The following is a 21,080-nucleotide window of genomic DNA, read 5'->3' as shown; positions in this document are numbered from 1 at the left end:
GACCTTTACGACGTTCTTCAAGTGTCGGTTAAATGACATTTGTCACCCCAGGCATGCCTGCCTAACTGTAGCTAGCAGTTCAGGTGTGGGATTGTCAGTCCCGAATAGATATATTCACAAATCTCACGCTCTCCCTCCAGGAGACTCTGGTTATACTATGATAGAATTTAATTCAGTACACCTAAGGGTATAGTTTTGAAGTAGGGTCTCACAACTTTGTATAATCTAGTTTCTGTAGTGTTCTCTTGTATTTGAATCTGTTGTATACTGTATAAGGTAATAATTATACTTAAATAACTATTAAATGTTGTATTATTGTAGTAATGTATATCATAAACTAAATCTGTCATAGTTTATATGTTTACCCATGTATGAAATCTGAATCGGTAAAAGTTGTGTATTGAATTCCCCAAACTATACCCATTATAGTTTGCTTGTAATGTTATGTACTTGGTTTGTGAATTGTTCGGAAAACTATGCAATTAGGTTTCCAAGATAAAAGTGTCCCTTATGCTCAGCATAGTACAAAAGGGATAAAATATCTAAATATTTTATAAAACGTGGAAATCGTTTGACTGTATCAATTGCATAAATCTTTAACTTGTTAAAATAATTTGTTTTTGGCTCGTATTCCCCCCTGAAAACATTAAAAATCATAAAAGTGTAGGGGTATGAACTCACTGTTAGTTGTGTACAAGCGTCGAATCAACGGACTGAAATGAAGACCCTCGAGTTGTAGTGTGGCACTTAACGGAATCCTAATAACAATTAAATACATATATGTATCTAAATTAGCGATTTCGTTGGATAAAGTGTTAGAAACACACTTGCTTTCGGTTAAGGAATGTTACCGGGACTTGATTGGATCGATAAAAGTGAGTTTTCAGTCTAATGCACCACTAGGAAGTGTGTATGGCCGTGAATGGGGGTTTATGGTCGTGAACAGGTGTACGGTCGTGAACAGGATCTTGAAGGGTGTACAACCTTTGAAGGTTTGAAGTATGTATGGCCGTAGACTGGTGTACGGTCAATGAAGATTTGCAGACTTGAAGGGTGTACGGTCGTACACTCAAGAACGAGGATGCCGGATTCGACGAAAAACGTGTTCTAGTTGCTCCGAAATGACTCCCAATGACGATTCTTGATGATTTTCGGAAGGATAGGAGTGTTTTAGGGGTGTACGGTCACAAGTTTAGAGAGAGAAGGAGTGAGTGTTCGGCCAGAAAAGTGTAAATGAGGGGTAGGGTCTTGTATTTATAGGGGTTTTCGTGGTCGGTGGTGGGGTCCACTAGACGCTGGCCGTAAACGAGTGTACGGTCATAAACGAGTGTACGACCGTACACGGGTTTACGGCCGTAAACTTAGTCAAGCCGAAAACCGTTTGATTTTTCAAGAAGGTTCGGGTCTTTCGCGTGATTTTTGGTTCCGACTCGTATACAAATTTAATTATATAAAAGTAGATGATTTTCTAAACCAAGAAGTTTGACGGAAACTTAATAAAATTCAAATTTTATTAATGGAAATCGGTTAGTTGAAACGGAAAAAGGTTCGGGTTGTCACATGATGTGAGCAATCACTATCAATGTACCTGCAAACATTAAAAAGTGAAAGAAATTTAGGTACTCATCATATTGCTCGTCACACAGTACCTTCAAACATTAAAAGAATTTAGGTACCCAAGGCTGTTTGGGTCCTTGGTCATTAGTTTGAAAAAGTGAATGAAATTTAGAACCTAAAGCCCAATGTCGAACTTTGGTTTTGAAAGTATCAATTAAGTCAACATCATCAGTTAAAGATATCGAAACATAATTTTTCGATAGTTTTGGACTTTCGCTTACTTTCTTCTTGTGCTTCTCGGTGTGTTTGTCCTTTGAGATTGGTTGCCATTTTTGAACTGAAGTATTTGATTCTTTCGAAGATGAACTTCCAGATGAAGTAGAATTCAAATACTGTTCATAGGCCTTCTTGATTTGATGTTGAGAAAACTTTCCCGATTGATACTTTTTCCCTTTGTCCTCAAGCCAATGATTGATGATTTCCACCCCAGATGAACCTTTTGTGTACAAAACTTTAGTGGCTTTGTATGCAGAGGGATTTGGAAAATTTGGTTTTTGTGGAATAAACTTTGCAGATGTTTTGGATTTATTATTCTCAAATGTTTGATTGTCTGCAAACTTTCGAACATTTTCAAATTTTTGAACATTCTTAAATTTTTGAACATTGTCAAATTTTCGAACATTATCAAATTTTCGAATATTCTCAAATTTTCGATCATTGTCAAATTTTCGAACATTCTCAAATTTTCGAACATTCTTAAATTTTCGAACATTGTCAAATTTTCGAATATTCTCAAATTTTTGAACATTTTCAAATTGACGAACATTAGCAAAATATCGATTTGTTCTATTTGAAGAAAATCTGTTTTGATCGTTTGTTGGTTTTGGAAAAGATGAATTTGAAGTTGAAAACTTTTGTTGGCTTTTTGAATGAAAATTCTTTTGTTGCACATTTGTTTGAAAAGTCTTTGAAGATATTGATTTTAAAAACTTCGTTGAATTATTTTGATAATCAGACGAAATTGGTTGAGCGGGATTTTCCTTTTTATCCGAGCGAGTTGAAAACTTTGTTTGGTCTGATTTAGACACCCCATTTTCAGACATTTTCTTGGTTGGTATTTTTGATTGCTTTTCATTTGACACTATTTGCCAAAAAAAATTCTTTCGTGCCTGTCTTTTTGAAATTCCTTTTTCATTCGAAAATTGTTCAACAAGATCCTTAACTCTTGTGAATTAAGTTTGACATTCTCATTTGTTTCATTAGATTCTTGTTTCAAAATCTCTTTTGTATTTTCTTGTTTTTCATCACATTTTCGTTGTGGTTTTTGTCTTTGAAAAACACACGAATTCTTTGTTAGATTATTTTCGACAGTGCTTTGGTTTGAAAAGAATCCTTCATTTGTTGTTTTCTTGTTATCCTCTTCCACCATTTTGTTGAACTCATGTTTGATATTTTCAACATTTCCAGTAGTGACAAACACTTGATTCGGAAATACAACATCATCTGAACACTTAAAATTTGGATACACTGTCTGTATTGGTTTCCAAATAATGAGCACCTTTTTCAGATAAGACTTTGTTGAAATTTTCAGTGTCTCCAAACACTTGATCAACAACAACTCGTGGAATGGATGTTTCATTCGAAACATTCTTTTCTGTTTCAGAATTGTTCGACATTTCTTCTTCATTCTCATCATCACTACTATCCGTTTGACTGTCTCTTACACTCACATGATCAAAGTCACAAACATTCGAAGTAGATGGTCTATCAGTGTCATCCTCAACCATCGAATCATCACAAATTTCTTTACCTTTTGACTTAGATGTGACATTAATGACAGATAACTGAGAACAATCAATACTTTCCTCCTCTTCAATTTCACTGATCGCTAAAACTATCAGAATTATCATCGATATCAGCAAAATTAGATTGAGATGCAAGCTTTGAATTCTCAGTTCTTTTCAAAATTTTGATTTGTTCACTTTTGTTCAAAGTATCATTGACTATCTCAACAAGTTCATCAGTATTCAAATATTCGTCTATCTTAACAATACCATAAGCAAATCGATTAGCAGGCACTTTATCGAATTCTGCTATGCTTTTCTCACAATCATAGGACAAACTATCAACTTTCTCTCTTTCGAAAACAAGAAAAGGAAACAATTTCCTATGTTGTTCTTTGCTTATATCAGATGAATGATGCAATGAAGTCAATTTAGCATAAAGTCTTTTTGCTGAGTTACGGTAAATGTTTCTCTGAGCAAGTAACATTCCAACTTCATTATCTAGAGATTCCCTATCATTATTCACATTATTCAATTGCAACTCCAGATACTCTACCCTGCTTCTTTTCGAATCTAGCAATTTATGGGTCTCTAGCAACTGGATGTTTAGTTTCTTAGCTTCATTACTAGCAGCACCACAATTGTATCAAAGTAAGCAACAGTATCATAAAATGCAATTATTTGAGAATCATAAGTTTGTAAAAGGAATGTGAAAAGACTGGAGAATAGAACGTACCTTCGTTGTCATCGGTGATTTGTCTCCTGATTTGGTCATGAAACAATGACCGGTCACCATTTCGTCCTCATCCTCTTCAAATTGTGCGAACATAGCCCCATGCGTCGGATTACGCATCTCTTCGTCATCAGACCCTGAAGACCAGATCTGATACGTGCCATCTTCCTGACCTTCACCTCGTACAACCAAAGACATCCCTTTCGCCTTTGTACAAACTTCTTCCAATCTTTCAACATAATAGGCTTCGTCCTTGACCCTATTCTTTTTCTTTTCTTTCTTACGAAGCATACAATCATTTGCCAAATGATTTGCTCTATTACAATCACCCACATTTTTATTATTAATGAAACTTCCTTTCACATCACTCTGCTTCACCTTGGGATTGAAAGGTTTCTTGAAAAACTTTTTAACTCGATTGTACGAGTAAAAAGCAATGGCTTCATCATAATAATTCATTATAAAGCCTTCTCAATCAGAATCATCTTTTTCAACAGCTTCTTTCTCAGACACTTTCGAGACAAGAGCTAAAGGACCTCCCAAACTAAGTTTCGACTCTTCAGCCATCTCATTCACTTCACTTTCGTGAGTTTTCAACTGATTATACAAATCATTCAGAGATGAAGTATCGAAGCTTTGTTGGTTCTTCACCATCATGCTGACACTTCTCCAGTCCTTACGAAGTCCCATAACAAAAGTGAGATTGAACTCTATTGATGACCTTGTGATTCCATAACGATTGCATCTATAGATCAGTTCATAGTAAACTTCAATCGTTTCATTCTCTTTTTGTCTGAACTCTTTCAGCTCCACAAGACACTGCTTAACAGAATTTATCTTCGTTTTCTCACTTCCCTGATACTTTTCCTTAAGAGTATTCCAAAATTCCTTTGTAGTTTTACAACCACGGATGTAATTATAAACAACAGGTGGCAAGGCACCTCGCAATTCTCTCAAACAACACTTTTCGTTGTTCTTCAAGACCTTCTCAAAACCCTAATCAATGGCTGCTGATCCCACCAACACCACTGACGATGCCTCATCTCAACAACCCATCATGGAGATTCAAAGCACCAACTATCAAGTTGAGGATGATGTTTCGTTGTATCCAGAAGAACTCAAGATATTGATTGTTGCTCTTCAACATTCAAGTCTTGCTACTGCTATGTTCAACGCTTTCTATGTGTCGATGTCCTGGTTGTCAATGGCTGGTTCAACTGCTTCATACAGAAAACCTGTAGATGTGATTACATTCAACTTAGTGAATGATAAGAAGGTTCGTCTTTCCAAGAAAATGTTTTGTCAAATTCTTGGAATCCCCAATTCTCCACCGTATCATACTCTCACCAATGCTCAAGTCATTCACATGTTCAACGAGATGGGTCATCAACCCCCACTCACCAAGATTAGTGATTTCAAGAAGTCAAGCCTTCCAAGCATTTGGAACTTTCTGTTTGGTATTTTTCTCCGTTTCTTGACTGGTAGGAGTGTTGGATTAGACAAAGGAAGAATGGAAGTATATGTCATGGTTGCTGGCATTTACTATGATCTTGCAGTTGATTTCTCAACTAAAATGTGGAAAGAGTTTCTGAAGAGTGTGGAAAATACAAATGTGGTACAGGGGATTTCGTGTGCTCGATACTGGAGTTTAATACTTCAGTATGCTTATGAGAAGGAGGGTATTCCAGTTCCTGTTGATGAAGATAAAGCAGAATTTATGAAGTATCACTTTCCGAAGTCAGTGGAAGATGATTCAGAAGTTTTCCCCAATGTTGCTAGAATTCCTGATGGTATGCTTAAGAAGATTGATCCATCAAATTCTTTCTTGGTGGCTTATTTGAGGAATGTGAATCCTTCCATTACAACTGGTGTTTTGTTAGAAAGCACTAATCCAGGTTCATCCAAGAAGTCAAAGAAGTCAAAGAAGGAAGATGATAATGTTGTTCACGAAAGCCCCAAGAAACAAGCTACGTCTAAGTCTCCTAAGAAGATTGCAAACGAAACTGAGAAGCCTAAGGAGAAGGTTGTTCCTAAATCTTCGAAGGACTTGATCCCTTCGAAATCTGGTGTGTTCAAAAGGTTAAGGAATTTCTCTTATAAGAAATGAACTTCATCCGAAGATCAATCTCCTACTATTCGCAAACCTCAGCTTAACCGACAAGGACTGAAAGTTCGTGAGATTCCTGCACCAGTTTCACCATCATCCAAGAAGCAAAGAGCTGAGGATATGGCGAAGCACATCAACAAGAAGAGAAAGAAACGAAAGATGGTGGTTCATGAAGACTCATCAGATAGTAAGATCGTCCCAGAAACACCTTTGGGTTCGAATTCCCCAAAACTCTCACAACCACTAATTCTCACAAATGTTTCGTTGCCAACAACAACAGTTCCACTCGAAATTGTTGTAACCAAATCAGTTCTTAAGAAGGTTCCAATTTCTCCCATTGTTGCAAACGTATCTGATACGGGTGCACATGTTGTGGTGAGTGTTGATCCATCATCTCAATGTATTCCTACTAACATTTCTTCCACCTTTGTTTCACTTCCACCTTTTATTCAACCCATTTCCACTACCACTACTTCACCAACTTTCGATCACGTATTACAACAACCCTTCACTACACTTTTTCCATCACAATCTACCAATACACCAAAACCTAATTCTGATGATGAAACAAATGGCGGAGGTTTCGGAGGAACGTTTGATGATCTTCATTTTGTTGGTGCATGGAAATGCTCCACAAATAATGAGTGTTTATTAGGTTGTATTTTCCCTTTATTGTATTTATGGTGTAAATACTCTCCCTCCTATATAAAGGGAGAGTTGGTCATATCTTATTAAAGCTAGCTCATTTACTTTTCTTAGAGTTACACTTTTCTCACAATGTAATCTCTAGAGAGAGAAAGTGGTGGGTTCTCCCACCCAGGGAGAGTTTCTCTCCCACCATGTTCTTCATGCAATATTATGATTATTCTCTCTTGTTCTTGGCCTTTTTCTTGTGAACTCATAATATGTTCTTGGTGTTCATACTTACAAAAGCACGATTAATCTCGAGATATCCTTCTTCCGCACTCACCGTTCGTTATAAAAATGGGTCTCAACAATTGGTATCAGAGCCGTACCTTGAAGATCTCACGATTATTTCAAGGGAACGACTCCCGTTCGGTGATTATCTTGTGATTTTTCTGTGTTTCTGCAAGAAATTTTTTTCGGGTTTCTTACCGGAATTTTTTTTATGATTTCGTTCTTAGCTCTATTTTCTGGGTGATTCTATCTTAATAAATAAATTGTTGCTGCTGCTGCTCGTTCTATTTATTGCTGGATGAAGATGTTCTTAAAAAGTTATTATTGTTGCTGTTGAAGAAATGAAGAAAAATGGGAGAAGAAATTATTTTTGCGGTCTCCATATTGTTGAAGATATTGTTCCAGGGAGTTCTTTTTCTTGGATGAGAAGACACAAAAATTATGGGCTTATTATATTCTTGAAGATAGTGGAGGAAAGCACTTTTTCTAGAAGTTTCTTTTTCTACAGCATGTTTATTATGATCATCAAAAAGGTATGATATTCATACATTCTACCTTTTACTTGTTGCTGTGAATCTTCAAATTAGTGCATATGGACGTGTTTAAGTGTTTGCATAAAGCATATTGTCCTTGTTACTCTTTTGGGTAAAGAGTATTCCACTATTTGCTCCCTCAAAAAGACAAAAACCATGTGACATTGTCCAATCCCATCACCTTTTGTCCCTAAAAACCCCCTGCACACTCTTCTTTTTGCCTTCCCAAGACCCACCTTTGACTTAGAATGCTTTATAAAAAGATTCCCTTATTAAAATATGAATAAATGGCCTTTGCGGTACCATTTTTAATGAAAAAATAGCAATTTTCGTCACCTGTTCAGCCCTTCTCAGCCTCCCGGACCGCAGCCAAAAACTGCCTACCGGAGTCCCCTTAGAAGCCTACCCGCAGCCACTTCTTAGCCTTGAGCCGAGGTCCTCTCAGGCCTCTATCCGCAGCCGAGGTCAGCAGCCGAAAAACCGCAGCCCTCCCTTACCTTTTTCTGCTGACCGAAGTCACTCAAGACCGCAGCCTCGGATTCCTTCTTGGCTCGGACCGCAGGCGCTCCTACTGCAGCTCGTATCCGCAACTGCCTAGCCTTCGCATACTGCAGCTGGCCTCCTTTGCACCGCATCGCAGCTACTGCAGTCACGCCTTCCATGCGTCCGCACCCAAGTCAGTCCATCCGCGACCAGCGACCAGCGCCCTTCCATCCGCACCCAAGACCCCCACCTTCCCCTTTGATCCGCAATCACCTCCTACCGTAACTACCTCCCACCCTAGCCACCCTCTCTCATCCGCAACCTTCCTCCCTCCTTCTTCCTTCTCCTTCCTTATTCCTCCCCCCTCCTCCCCTCCTTTTTTTTCCTCCCCTCTCATCAGCCCCCCCCCCCCTTTTTTTTTCTTTTTAGCCTTCTTATTTTTTTTAAGCCTCATTTTTTTTTATTTATTCAGTTTTTTTTTGTATTATTTTTTTTTCAGTTAATTTTTTTTTAACGATTATTATTTTTTTTAACACCAATTTTTTTTAACACCATTTTTTTATTTAGCCAATTTTTTTTATTAAAACCAATTTATTTTTATTAAAACCAATTATTATTTTTTACACCAATTTTTTTTTAACACCAATTTTTGCCACAACCGAACCTTGGATTGTCACATTGGTTCATTTCATGCCGGTTATTATTATTGGAAGAATACTCCTACCGCAGTCGGACTTCATATTATTTTTTGTGATGCTTGCACCGCAACGGCGATTGATCAACAAAGTTGTTTCACATTCTTCACTTTATGAGATTTTATGACTTGTCGCTCTTGATTTTTGGTTGACGAATCATGTATCTTGAGCATGTGGACTTTATTCTCTATTGAAGACCACTTCAAGTGTTCCGGCACCGCAGTTTGGATATTTGGATATATTTTTGGCACAACAGATTATTCTCAGCACAACATCAGCAACTATGTCACCCGCTTCCTCATGACCGCAAGAGTATCTCTTTTACTCTGTCTCATTTCTTATCGAGACCCTTCATACATCTAGGGAGAGCTTCTCTATTAGCTCTTGGTATCAGACACTCTCCATCCAATGATTTGTTGATTTTTGATATCCGGTCATTGGTTATCAAAAATAGGGAGAGAATATCATCCGGATTTGGTTATTATGATTGTTTGAGTTTGGACTTTTGAAGACTTCTGAAGACGATTATTTATTTAGTGATGTGATGTGACACTTATTTTTGGTCTTTACGGATCAAATTTTTGGCATTACTCGATGTTTTCCGATTCAGATTATTTATTATTCGGACTCTACCACAGGATGATTTTGTGTTCGCATCCGGTTCAGATTTTATGGTTTCACGAGTTTGGATTTGTGATATGTTGAAGACGAAGATTATTTTGGCAATGTGACGTGGCACTTATTTTTGGTCCTTGGATCAAATTTTCGACATTGCTAGACCATGTTTTTGTACTCACATTATAGTTATCCGGACTTCATTTTATGGATGCTTCACATTTTTAGCAGGTTATTTTTTGAAGAATTTCGGTGTATTATGATTCGAGAACTCGAGATGTTTTTCAGACATTTGAAGCCGAAGTGTTTCTTTTATTGGATCTTTTACTTGCTCATGGTGACCTCCTTCTTCGGGTGATTATGACTGGTTTGAAGATTTGGATCTTATTTTTTCTTCTTCATTGGTTGTACTTTGAAGCCGAAGACCTTCATTGTTAGAGATTCATGGCCAGTTTCAGACTTCACAGACACTTCAGAGTTTCAGAGACATTTCAACACTTGGTTTCATTTTATTACCACACTTGCTTGTCGGATTACTGTATTATAACCTTATATCACTTATTGGTTCTCTCATCATTTGTAAGCATTTAGCGAGAGAATGTTGGTGCATGGAAATGCTCCACAAATAATGAGTGTTTATTAGGTTGTATTTTCCCTTTATTTTATTTATGGTGTAAATACTCTCCCTCCTATATAAAGGGAGAGTTGGTCATATCTTATTTTAGCTAGCTCATTTACTTTTCTTAGAGTTACACTTTTCTCACAATGTAATCTCTAGAGAGAGAAAGTGGTGGGTTCTCCCACCCAGGGAGTGTTTCTCTCCCACCATGTTCTTCATGCAATATTATGATTATTCTCTCTTGTTCTTGGCTTTTTTCTTATGAACTCATAATATGTTCTTGGTGTTCATACTTACAAAAACACGATAAATCTCGAGATATCCTTCTTCCGCACTCACCGTTCGTTATAAAAATGGGTCTCTACACATTTTAATTCGGAAGAAGAAGATATACGAGATCATATGTTGATGTCTGGTAAGCAGTTTAAAATTCTGAACAGGAAGCTTAACTCTATTCTTTAATCATAAGCTGATTCTAGTGCAAAGAATTCGGTTTCGGGAATAGAGGTTGATGTTATGTTGAAGGCAATGGAGCTTCAACTGCAGAAGCAATTGAATGTTATGGATAAAAGTAATGAGTTTAGGGTCAAGGCTCAGACTGATTCGTTTAATAATGAAATCAAAGATCTTCGTTTGACAACAAAAGAACGACATGTTCTTTTTGTTAAAGATGTCAAGACAGTACGCGAAGATGTCAATCGAAAACTTGAGGAGCTGAAGGTTGAAATCTCAAAAGAGATTAATGAGCTGAATTCCAACTATTCGATAATCAAGTCGAATGTTGACACCATAGCGGCTGCAGTGACAAAGATTGTCGAATGGTATCAATCATTATCTCCTCAGTTCGAAGCAAGGGCTAAAGAAGATGCTCAAAATTTCGACAAGATGGGAACTTTAATTGGTGAACTGAAAGAATTAGTTTCCAGACCTGTTCCCACTTCCTTTTTAACTCCTGAGTTTTTAACTCAGAACTTACACAGTTTGGATCAAGCTATTCAGAAGGCTGTTGCTCAAATTTCGAAGTTTGCAAATATGCTACCTACTGGTGCCCCACCTGTTATCACAGGGGTGCAAGGGGGAGAAAAAGAGAAGAAAGCTCAAGTAGGTAAAACTTTGAAGGTTTTGAACGAAGGAAAAGACAAGTCCACAACTGTCGAAAAAGTGATACCTACTCAAGTTTCAACAAAGGTAGTATCAACTCAAATTGTCACTCCAATTGTTTCAAAAGTCAATACAACTCAAGCCATAAAAACCACAACAAAGTTGATAGTGAAAGGGATTATGTTTGGTTCAACAACTGAAGGAGGGAGTTCAAGTTCTTCAAAGCCAAAGGGTCTGGAGATGTAAAAGATAAAGGGAAAGTGATTGTGATTGAAAAATCAAAAGAAGAGAAGAAGGTTGAGATAGAAGCTGAAATGGAGAAACAGAGACATATACAGAGCATACTAAGACTTCGTGAAAGTGATCCACCTGGTATGGATAAGGGAGATCCTAATAAGTTGCATAGTTACGAAAACATTGAAGCCAGAGTGTCATACAATCAAATATATGCATTCGAGAAGAAACTACGAAGGAGTTATTCTATCAAAAATTCTGATATGAATTAACTCGACTTTCCTGTTAACAAAATGATGTTCATTACTGCTCAGTATAAGGTAATAGAGAAGTTTAAGAACGAAAATGAATTTCTTCATATGAAACTTAGGTTTCATGCTGTTGTGGGAAAGGAACAAGAAGAAGTGTGGTCACTCATCAAGATCATAAGGGTGTTGAGTATCACAAAAGATGTAATGTTTGAAAACATGATACAGAACTTTCGTTATCATGTTGTTAGAGAAAACAAGGTTGCATGTGATTTCTCGATAGCATATTTCCCTCTCATGAACTTGAATGATCTTATTCAAGTTGCATTAATTCTGAAAGACATGGATGCTTCTCAACTTCAAGGAACTGATAAGGAAACTTTGAGACTAGGTCTTGGTCATATCAAAATTTTCATAGACAATTATTATGATTTTCTAGCCTTGACTGATGTTGAATTGTCAACGGCACTTGGGAAGGAAGTGAAAGTTTCTATGGAATTGTCGAAGACTTAAGCTGAACTGAACAAATATGCTGATGGGGAGATATGCTTAAAGCCGTTTGGATTGGTATTTGCTGGAAAAGACAAGAATGGGAAAGCTAAAAGATTTTTGTTTCAAGCAAGTGAAGTGGAAAGATATACTACAGCTCAATATACGAACTTCATTTTTCGTATGAATAACTACAAAAAGAACATTGAGGGTGATAAAGCGGAGCTAAAGAAGATGATGAGCTGGTACTCGGAGATACAAAGAATGATGCACTTTGCTGCACAGATTCTCACGAAATGAGAAGTTCGACATGATTACAAATGAGGAGATTGTAGAGTCGAAATGTCTTGTAATATGTCGAAGTCTGTGTATTTGTCTATTTCGTATGTTTTTATGTATTTTCTAAGGCTTCTTTTTAACGAAGCGTAATGACCATCCTTAGTATTTTTTGTACTTTCAGCCTCCTATAAATAGGAGCTAAACATAGAGTTTATAGTAGAGTTTTCCCATGTTTACTATCAGTTTTGTACTCTTGTTCTCTGAAAGTAATATGAGCTGAACCAGACCTTATTTACTTCTCGTGTTCATCTTTTACTCTGATTTGATTCTCATACTCGATTAATCACAACTACAGAAGGTTCCCTCATTAGACCACATCGAGGTTTGGGGTTGCGAGGATTTTGTAAGATGAGAGACTCACGACAAGCTCGAACCTCGTAGTGAGTGATGTATTTTCATCGGCTACCCACAGAAATCCTTTGGATATCTCTTCTATAGACCGAGTGACAATGTTGTCTTCATTGCGAGGAGAGGAGTCTTTCGCGAGAGAGAACTCATATGCCAAGGGGACAGTGGGAGGAAAATTGACCTTGAAGAGCTTCAAGAGTTAAGTGATGAAGAAACCTCAAACACTAGCACTCAACCCGAGGAGGAAACTCCTGTTGAACCAATTGACGAGTCCTTACCTCTAAGGCATTCCGGTAGAGTTAGGTAGGTACCTGAGTTTTATAGTTTCCATATTACTTCTGAAGGTGATACATTTATCAGTGATAGCACATTGGTATATTTGGATGAGCCTAACAACTACAAGGAAGCCATGGCAGGCCCTGAGTCTGCTAAATGGAAAGAGGCAATGGACAACGAGATTCAGTCCATGTATGACAATCAAGTTTGGAACTTGGTTGAGATTGTACCAGGTCGTAAGACAGTCGGGTGCAAATGGATCTTCAAGAAGAAGACCGACATGGATGGGAAAGTACACACATATAAGGCGCGATTGATTGCGAAGGGCTTTACTCAAACTCCTGGAGTTGACTATGATGAGACCTTTTCAACAATGGCCAAAATCAAATCTATAAGGGTTATGCTAGCCATATATGCATTTCATTTATTATGAAATATGGAAAATGGATGTCAAAACCGCTTTCCTTAATGGGAAGTTGGCTGAGGATGTTTGCATGAATTAGCCAGAGGGTTTTATCAATGAAAATTACCCTAATAGAGTGTGTAAGCTTGAGAAATCCATTTATGGATTAAAACAAGCATCTCGCAAATGGAATCTTTGTTTTGATGAGAAAGTCAAAGAGTTTGGCTTTTCGGTGAGGATGAGTCCTGCGTATATGTCAAAGCTAGTGGGAGTATAGTTAGCTTTCTTGTGTTGTATGTGGATGACATACTGCTCATAGGAAATGACATCCCAACCTTGCAGGAGGTTAAGTCCTGGCTTGGGAAGTGTTTCGCTATGAAAGACCTCGGAGAAGCTGCTTATATTCTAGGGATAAGGATATTGAGAAACAGGAGTAAAAGACTAATAGGACTTAGTTAAACTACCTACTTGGACAAGGTGTTGAAACGTTTCAGCATGGAGGAATCCAAGAAAGGAGAATTACCTATCCAGAGCTATACCAAACTGAGTAACACTCAAAGTCCGAGTACAGAGGCTGAGATAACATAAATGAGTCGAATACCATATGCTTCTGCTGTTGGTTCGATCATGTATGCTATGAATTGTACTAGCCCTGATGTAGCCTTTGCTTTAAGCATGGTTAGCCGATATCAAGGGAATCCTGGTAAAGCTCACTGGACTGCGGTAAAGAACATTCTTAAGTACATGCGGAGGACTAAGGACTGGGTCCTCACCCTCGGTGGGAATGATGACTTAAGAGTGACAGGGTATAGTGACGCCATCTTTCAGACCAACATAGATAATTTCCGCTCTCAGTCGGGTTGGATATTTACCCTAAATGGTGGAGCAGTAACTTGGAAAAGTTCCAAACAGGAGACTGTAGCTGATTTAACGTGCGAATCAGAGTATATAGCAGCAAGTGAAGCATCGAAGGAGGCGATATGGATGAAGAACTTCATCGGAGACCTTGGAGTTATACCAGCCGTAAAGGAGCCTATGGAGATTTTCTGTGACAATGAGGGTGAAGTAGCCTTAGCCAAGGAACCAAGGGATCATGGCAGATCCAGGCACATCGACATAAAATATCACTTCATAAGACATCGAGTAGAAGAAGGACTCCTCGTAATGAATGGGGTATCGTCAAAGGAGAACCCAACAGATCCCCTGACGAAGCACTGAGTAGGGTCAAGCACTTGCAGCACGCTAGAAGAATCGGGCTGAAGGATGATATTAGATTTAATGATTAGATATAATTTTTGAAACTTGTAATAGTTAAAATGTAATTGACATTTGATGATTGAATAAAAGGTGTTTTATTTATAAGTAATGTTACTGTCTTGTGTCAATTATTTGCTATTGTTTCATTTTGCATGTTTTGACTTCCAGAATAATAAGATTATTCGAACTATCCACAGTCGATCATACTTTGGAAGTAGGTTATGAAAGAAGACTATCATGAATGGGTTTTTTTATCATTGTCTAAGGTGTTAGACATAGCAAAAGATTGCTACAAACATACATGAGTGCTCTTGAAATAAGATTTGAGTATTGGACTAAACCCACGCTCACATATCACTTCATGGAATTTATCACGGGTGATTGTGAGACGATAATATCGTATAATCTTCAAACCAAGATATATGAGTTGGCGATTATTCGTTGGTTGTACATTGATAGTACGAAAACACATTGGTAACTCGATGTTATAAAACGTGCTGTTGTGTATGATTCAACAAGTAGTTAGTACAAGCATATAAGACGAAGTTTATTTGTTCCTTTTATCCTAAGAGGATTAAAAGCGATATCTTTAGCCCCTCGATGATTTTGTTTTGACTTATGTGTCAGGCCCGGTCAGAACTCTATTGATGTGCTCAATTAAGTTATATGTCAGACAAATCGGAAACCGAGAAACAAACTGCAGGACAATAAGTATGATTATGTTCCATGTATTTGTCCGCATGATATCTTGTAGAACAGAGGATTATATGATCACTTATCTAATGGACGCATCAGAGTATGACAGTGGCTTTTTGAGAGCTACGATTGCTAATCGGATTTTAAGTTGCATTGTTAATTATAGTTATTAGACTTATCCAAGTGGGAGACTGTTAGATTAAGTGTCTAAGCCCATAACTATAATTAGTATGTACTTGACCCGATAGTAGCATGGTCCATTTCAGGTTGCCTTCACCAGAACAATTTGATAGATGGATATTTGAGTAAGAGGTTATTTAGGATTTATTAATATATTATAAGTATAATATATTAATTGATGAATCATATTATCTAATAAGTATTGATCAAGAATTAATTTATTATTAATTTAGTGATCAAAAGAGACTAATTAAATTGATACATATGAGTTGGGCTAATGATCCATGGTTTATTTTGTGATTGGGCTTATGGGTTAATCCAAGAAGTGTTTATCCAAATCAAATGGATGGATCATGGGCTAATGTGTATGGATTAGGGTTACACATGACCCTTGATATTCTACACACACACATACACACACACATATATATATATATATATATATATATATATATATATATATATATATATATATATATATATATATATGTTGTGCTAAGCCCTAAAATTGACCATTACTTGCATTCCAAGAGAGAAATCGGTTTTAGAGTCTCCTTAGCTTCTATCACATCCATCTAATTGTTACTTTGTGTTTGTGACTTGTTTGAGGCACAACACTTAGGGTGCTAAGTTCTCACAAGGCCAAAGTTTTTCTAGCAACATCAACAACATCAAGAGGTAACTCTACAACTTGTTTTATGATTCATATATTAAATTTTGTATGCTAGTATTAGGCATCATGCTTTGGAACCAATGTTGCATGTATAGTTAGAGAAAACTTAGATCCAAAGCATTAGGGTTGTTGTGCACCATAGGAATGTTAGAGTACATAAAAACCAACACAACATTCTCTCTGACCTTCTCCCTTTTCATTTCTTTAAGAAAATTTTCTTTTAAATTATATTTATTTATTTTATCTCGAGCCCGATTAATCCCGAGCCCCGATGCCACCAACACCAGCCCAGGGTCTAGTAAAGCACACTACGAGGGTGAGTTCACTACCCCTTTTTCAAAGCTTTTTATTAAATTTAGAGGGGGTATGTGTTAATTTATTTCTAAGTGTTATAATTATTACCATTGTGTTATAACTAGCGTTATTTTTACACAACATATTTTATCGCTACTCTACTCAGATAATATAATAGTGTTATACCTAGTCATCGCTCTACTAAAATTTTAAGGGTAAATTACGCCCGGTAAATATTCTACCCAAAATTTATGGATAATATTATACCTAGTCGTTAATCTGGCCAAATCTCTCAGATAACATTATACCTAGTCGTTACTCTGCCAAATTCTAATAGATAATATTTATATTAGGTCGTTATTCTACTCGTTTCTTAACAGATAATGTTGTATATTATGTCGTCATTCCGCTCATTTCAAACAGGATAATTATATCATGTCGTCACTCTGCCCATTGGCTTTGATAAGATATCTATAATCATAAAGTAATTATAATTATCCAATACAACATTAAAATTCGTTTTACATTAAGACTACTCACGCAGTTGCTAAATGAGATAGATGCACTCATCTTAGCTAATTAGTTTTAGCTAAGACCCCAACCTATAATCATTAATCTTAAATGAGAGGGAGAGTTATATGTAGATCTATATGTGGTTGACATCCTCACCTGCGGTTGCTAGCTACAACTCTGGCAGGGATAACTATCTAAATTTTACAGCGAAGCATCATTTAGGGTAAATCTCTAGTCAGAACCTCAATTATGGGAACTCATTGTAACTTTGATATTCAGGTCTTAAGTAAAGAATTACATAGGTTAAGTTTGGACGGTATCCAGTTAACCTACATTGAGTATGAAAGTTCTCGGGTAGTCTATTCTTAAGAATAGGAGTACACCTTTCCATAAGCATACTTCTGAGATAAGAATACACTAATATTTCAATAGTACATATGATGAATGATGAAAGAAATATGAAAGCTATAGTACCTATAATTAGTAGAATACTATTTTCAAATTAAAGGTTTCCTAACAATATAAATCAAAATACTTATACAACTTGACAAAGTTATGTATAAAAAGTATTTTCAAAGTATAATATTCAAACTTGTGAACTCACCAACATTATGTTGACATTTTCAAAAACCACATGTATTCATAGGAAACAAAGAGATGGAAGCTTGCACTCCCTGAAGCAGCAGTTGATCGATGGAGCTACTGAAAGCTTATTATCGTCTATGGTTATGCCGAGCTGTCAAGGCCCCCTTTGTTTTATTAGAAAGTATAGTATTACAAAAACATATTTTGTTGTAATATTTACTCCATAATTGATGCAATATTTATGTTATATATTGTTTTGTATTGTTCAGTGTATTTTCAATATTTGTGATCCAACATTCTAATGTCGCACAACCCAGTGTTTCTGGCGCCGGCCGGGGCTGTGGCAGATAATCAACCAAATCTCAAAGAAACTCATAATCTAATATGGACACCTTGAAACCTCCCATAGCATCGCCGCCTCAATATTAGAGAAAATCGACCAGAATACCATTTATTGACGAGGCACCCTACGAACTGAACCTCTCGTAATCAAAGCTTGTAGTTGGAGAAATGATCAACAACCTTATATTCTTCTGAAACTTGAAGAATCCCTTGAAGATACCCAATTTATAGCTCCAAAAATACCCAACATATAAATAGAACCCTCCTACCCAAATCAGTAACATCTCGATACCTCCTCGGATACACCCGATCTTGTCAAATCATGTCACATACCCGACACGCGACATGATCTTCACCTCGACCACCGAACCAAAACGAGTCTAGAACATTCCTTTTCCATGAGATAAAACAATTTAATGCGAACCAAACTTTACCCCCTTGCGCTAGAAACTGATGTGGTGTCTATCTATTGACTTAAAAACATCTAATCTCTTCTCCCTCGAACACGGAAGGCTGGAAGAACATAACCATATCGTAGAAGACGACATACCAAGACTTCAGTCGACCACCTAGACACATGCTGAAATCCCCAAGCCGAGCAACACAATCGCTTCATACTGAACTCCTACGACTCAAACTGTCGCTACTTCGAACAAGGTCTTTGACACCTCTAGATCAACTAACTCGTACAGGTCTGCACCATTCATGTCCGAACTTCTATGAACACTTAGGCCCGAACAAGCATCAAATTCACTATCGTCCAAAGCAACCATAACCAAAAAACCGAAAACACGAGGACGGGCTACAACTAACCCTAGTGCTATACCAAATTATCTGCCAACAATCAGCTCCCTAACATCCTTGTGAATTTTCATGATCCTCGTATGAATCCTATGCTTCCAGTAGTACGGGCTAGGGATGAAAGTGGGTCCAAACCCGGTCCGGATGGACTCGGACCAGGAAAACCCGAAACTAGTTAACGTGATTTTGTAGAATCGGAAACCGAACCGGTATATAGGAACCGGTTCCGGTTCGGTTCCGGGTACGGGATCGGCTAAAGTGGGTCTAGAACCGGAAAACCTGGAAACATCAAAGTGGGTAGTTTAGAACTGGATAAAGTGTGTTTAGAACCGGAAAACCCAGAAAAACTAGAATTTTTGGTAATTACTTACTAGTTAGTGGGTTGAACTTTGAAAATTTTCATATTGATATCCCGACTTTGGGGGACTGTAACTCATTGAATTTGAAACCAAAATTGACAAAATTATAGTATAAAATCATGTACAAACTTTAAACTACACTCTGGAAAAAACCGCATGTCAATCCGATTTTAAACGAATGAGATATGCATGTGTTAACATTTTCACAGAATACAAAGTACAAAAACAAATAGCTGAAAAGTTGAAATTTTTTAGTTTTGATATCCCGACTTCGGGGAACTGTAAATCATTGAATATTAAACCAAAAATGACAAAATTATAGTCTAAACTCATGTACAAACTGTAAAATACAAGTTGTCAAAAACAACATGTCAATCCGACTTCAAACGAATTAGATATGCATGTTTTAAAACTTCACAGAATACAAAAACACTGAAAAACTAAAAACTTTCAGCTTTGATATCTCGACTTTGGGGGACTGTAAGTCAATGAATATAAACTAAAAATGGAAAATTTATAGTCTAATATCATGTACAAACTCTACACTACATGTTGGAAAAAACCGCATATCATTCGGAGTTGAAACGAATGAGATATGCATCTTTTAAACATTTCACAAAAACCGGTTCCGGCCCTAAAAGTGGTTCCGGTTCCTAACACCGGTTCCGGTTTTTAGACCCGGTTTACCCGGACCCGATGGACCCAAACCCAGATTACCCGGAATCCAGATAAAGCCATTCTTTAAAACCGGAACCGGAACCGGTTTTATATATTCCGGTTCTAACGGTTCCGGTCTCGGTTCGATTCCGGTTCCGGTCCGGTTTTCTGGTTCTAAATCTCATCCCTAGTACGGGCCCATACTACCTTCCACACCTATCCGTATTTGTTTTAGGAATAATCCCAAATTCCTAGGTCGCTACACTTGACCATAACCCGATGTACTAACATACACCTATACGCTCAAAAGAGCCACGCTATGCACTTCCTAGAATCTCGCCATAGGATTCTCCTCAACCGTGCTTTAGCTCTGCTAGAAGTCTCTACTAACACCGTTGGCAGCTTCGTGTATGCAAGTTATACAAAATACATTATCAAATAGACGATCGAATAAATGATCCTACCCTAAGCCCACAATCGGACAAGGAATGGGAATCAAGGCTAAATCAAGAATTCTAAGGCTATGCAACCCTAATCATGTACGACTATAAAGCATACACTTAGCATCTAAGAGTATCAATCTAAACTTCAAATAGTATAAAACAAGCAACTCCCTAGGCTACAAGGCATAATAGAGATCAGACAATTCTAACATGCATGTCTTGAAGAGATACTTAGCTTATCCACTAGCATGCATTTCTAACAACCCACATCAAAAAATATATACAAATAACATGGATATTTTGGGAACCACTTTCTTGTTCCAGCTCCAGCTGACTGTACACATCATATTTTCCTTATTAAAACTAAAGTTAGGTCAGAGATCCATGTTCACGATCTCATGCTAACAATCAGACAAGAGCATGACAAGGAACTGAGTTCATGTCTCTAACCCAAAAATTTTCTTATATTCTTTTTGAAAACATTTGTGAAAATTATCGAATCCTAGTTTGAGTTTGGATTTACACAAGTGTTCATCCAAATCCCTCAAACCAGGGCTTTGATACCAACGTGTCCCATCCTAATTTTCAGAATAATTTTTTTTAAACACATATTTTCATAAGATTTTTTCAAAGCAAACCCCTTTATTTGTAAACCGTAGTTCAAATCAAAGTTATAAGGAAAAGTGTCACGAAATTCCAATCGTTAAACTGCTTACGGGTGTGTCTAATTACACCTACACCTTCTCACAAACTGTCAAAGTACCAAAAAAATTAATCCACAACTGTAAGCCAAACCTT

This window comes from Lactuca virosa, chromosome 6 (genome assembly GCF_052849685.1).
Source record: "Lactuca virosa cultivar CGN04683 chromosome 6, Lactuca_virosa_CGN04683_v6, whole genome shotgun sequence".
In the NCBI taxonomy this organism is placed as follows: domain Eukaryota; kingdom Viridiplantae; phylum Streptophyta; class Magnoliopsida; order Asterales; family Asteraceae; genus Lactuca; species Lactuca virosa.
The sequence above is the reverse complement of the archived record's forward strand: the minus strand, read 5'-3'. Positions refer to the sequence as shown.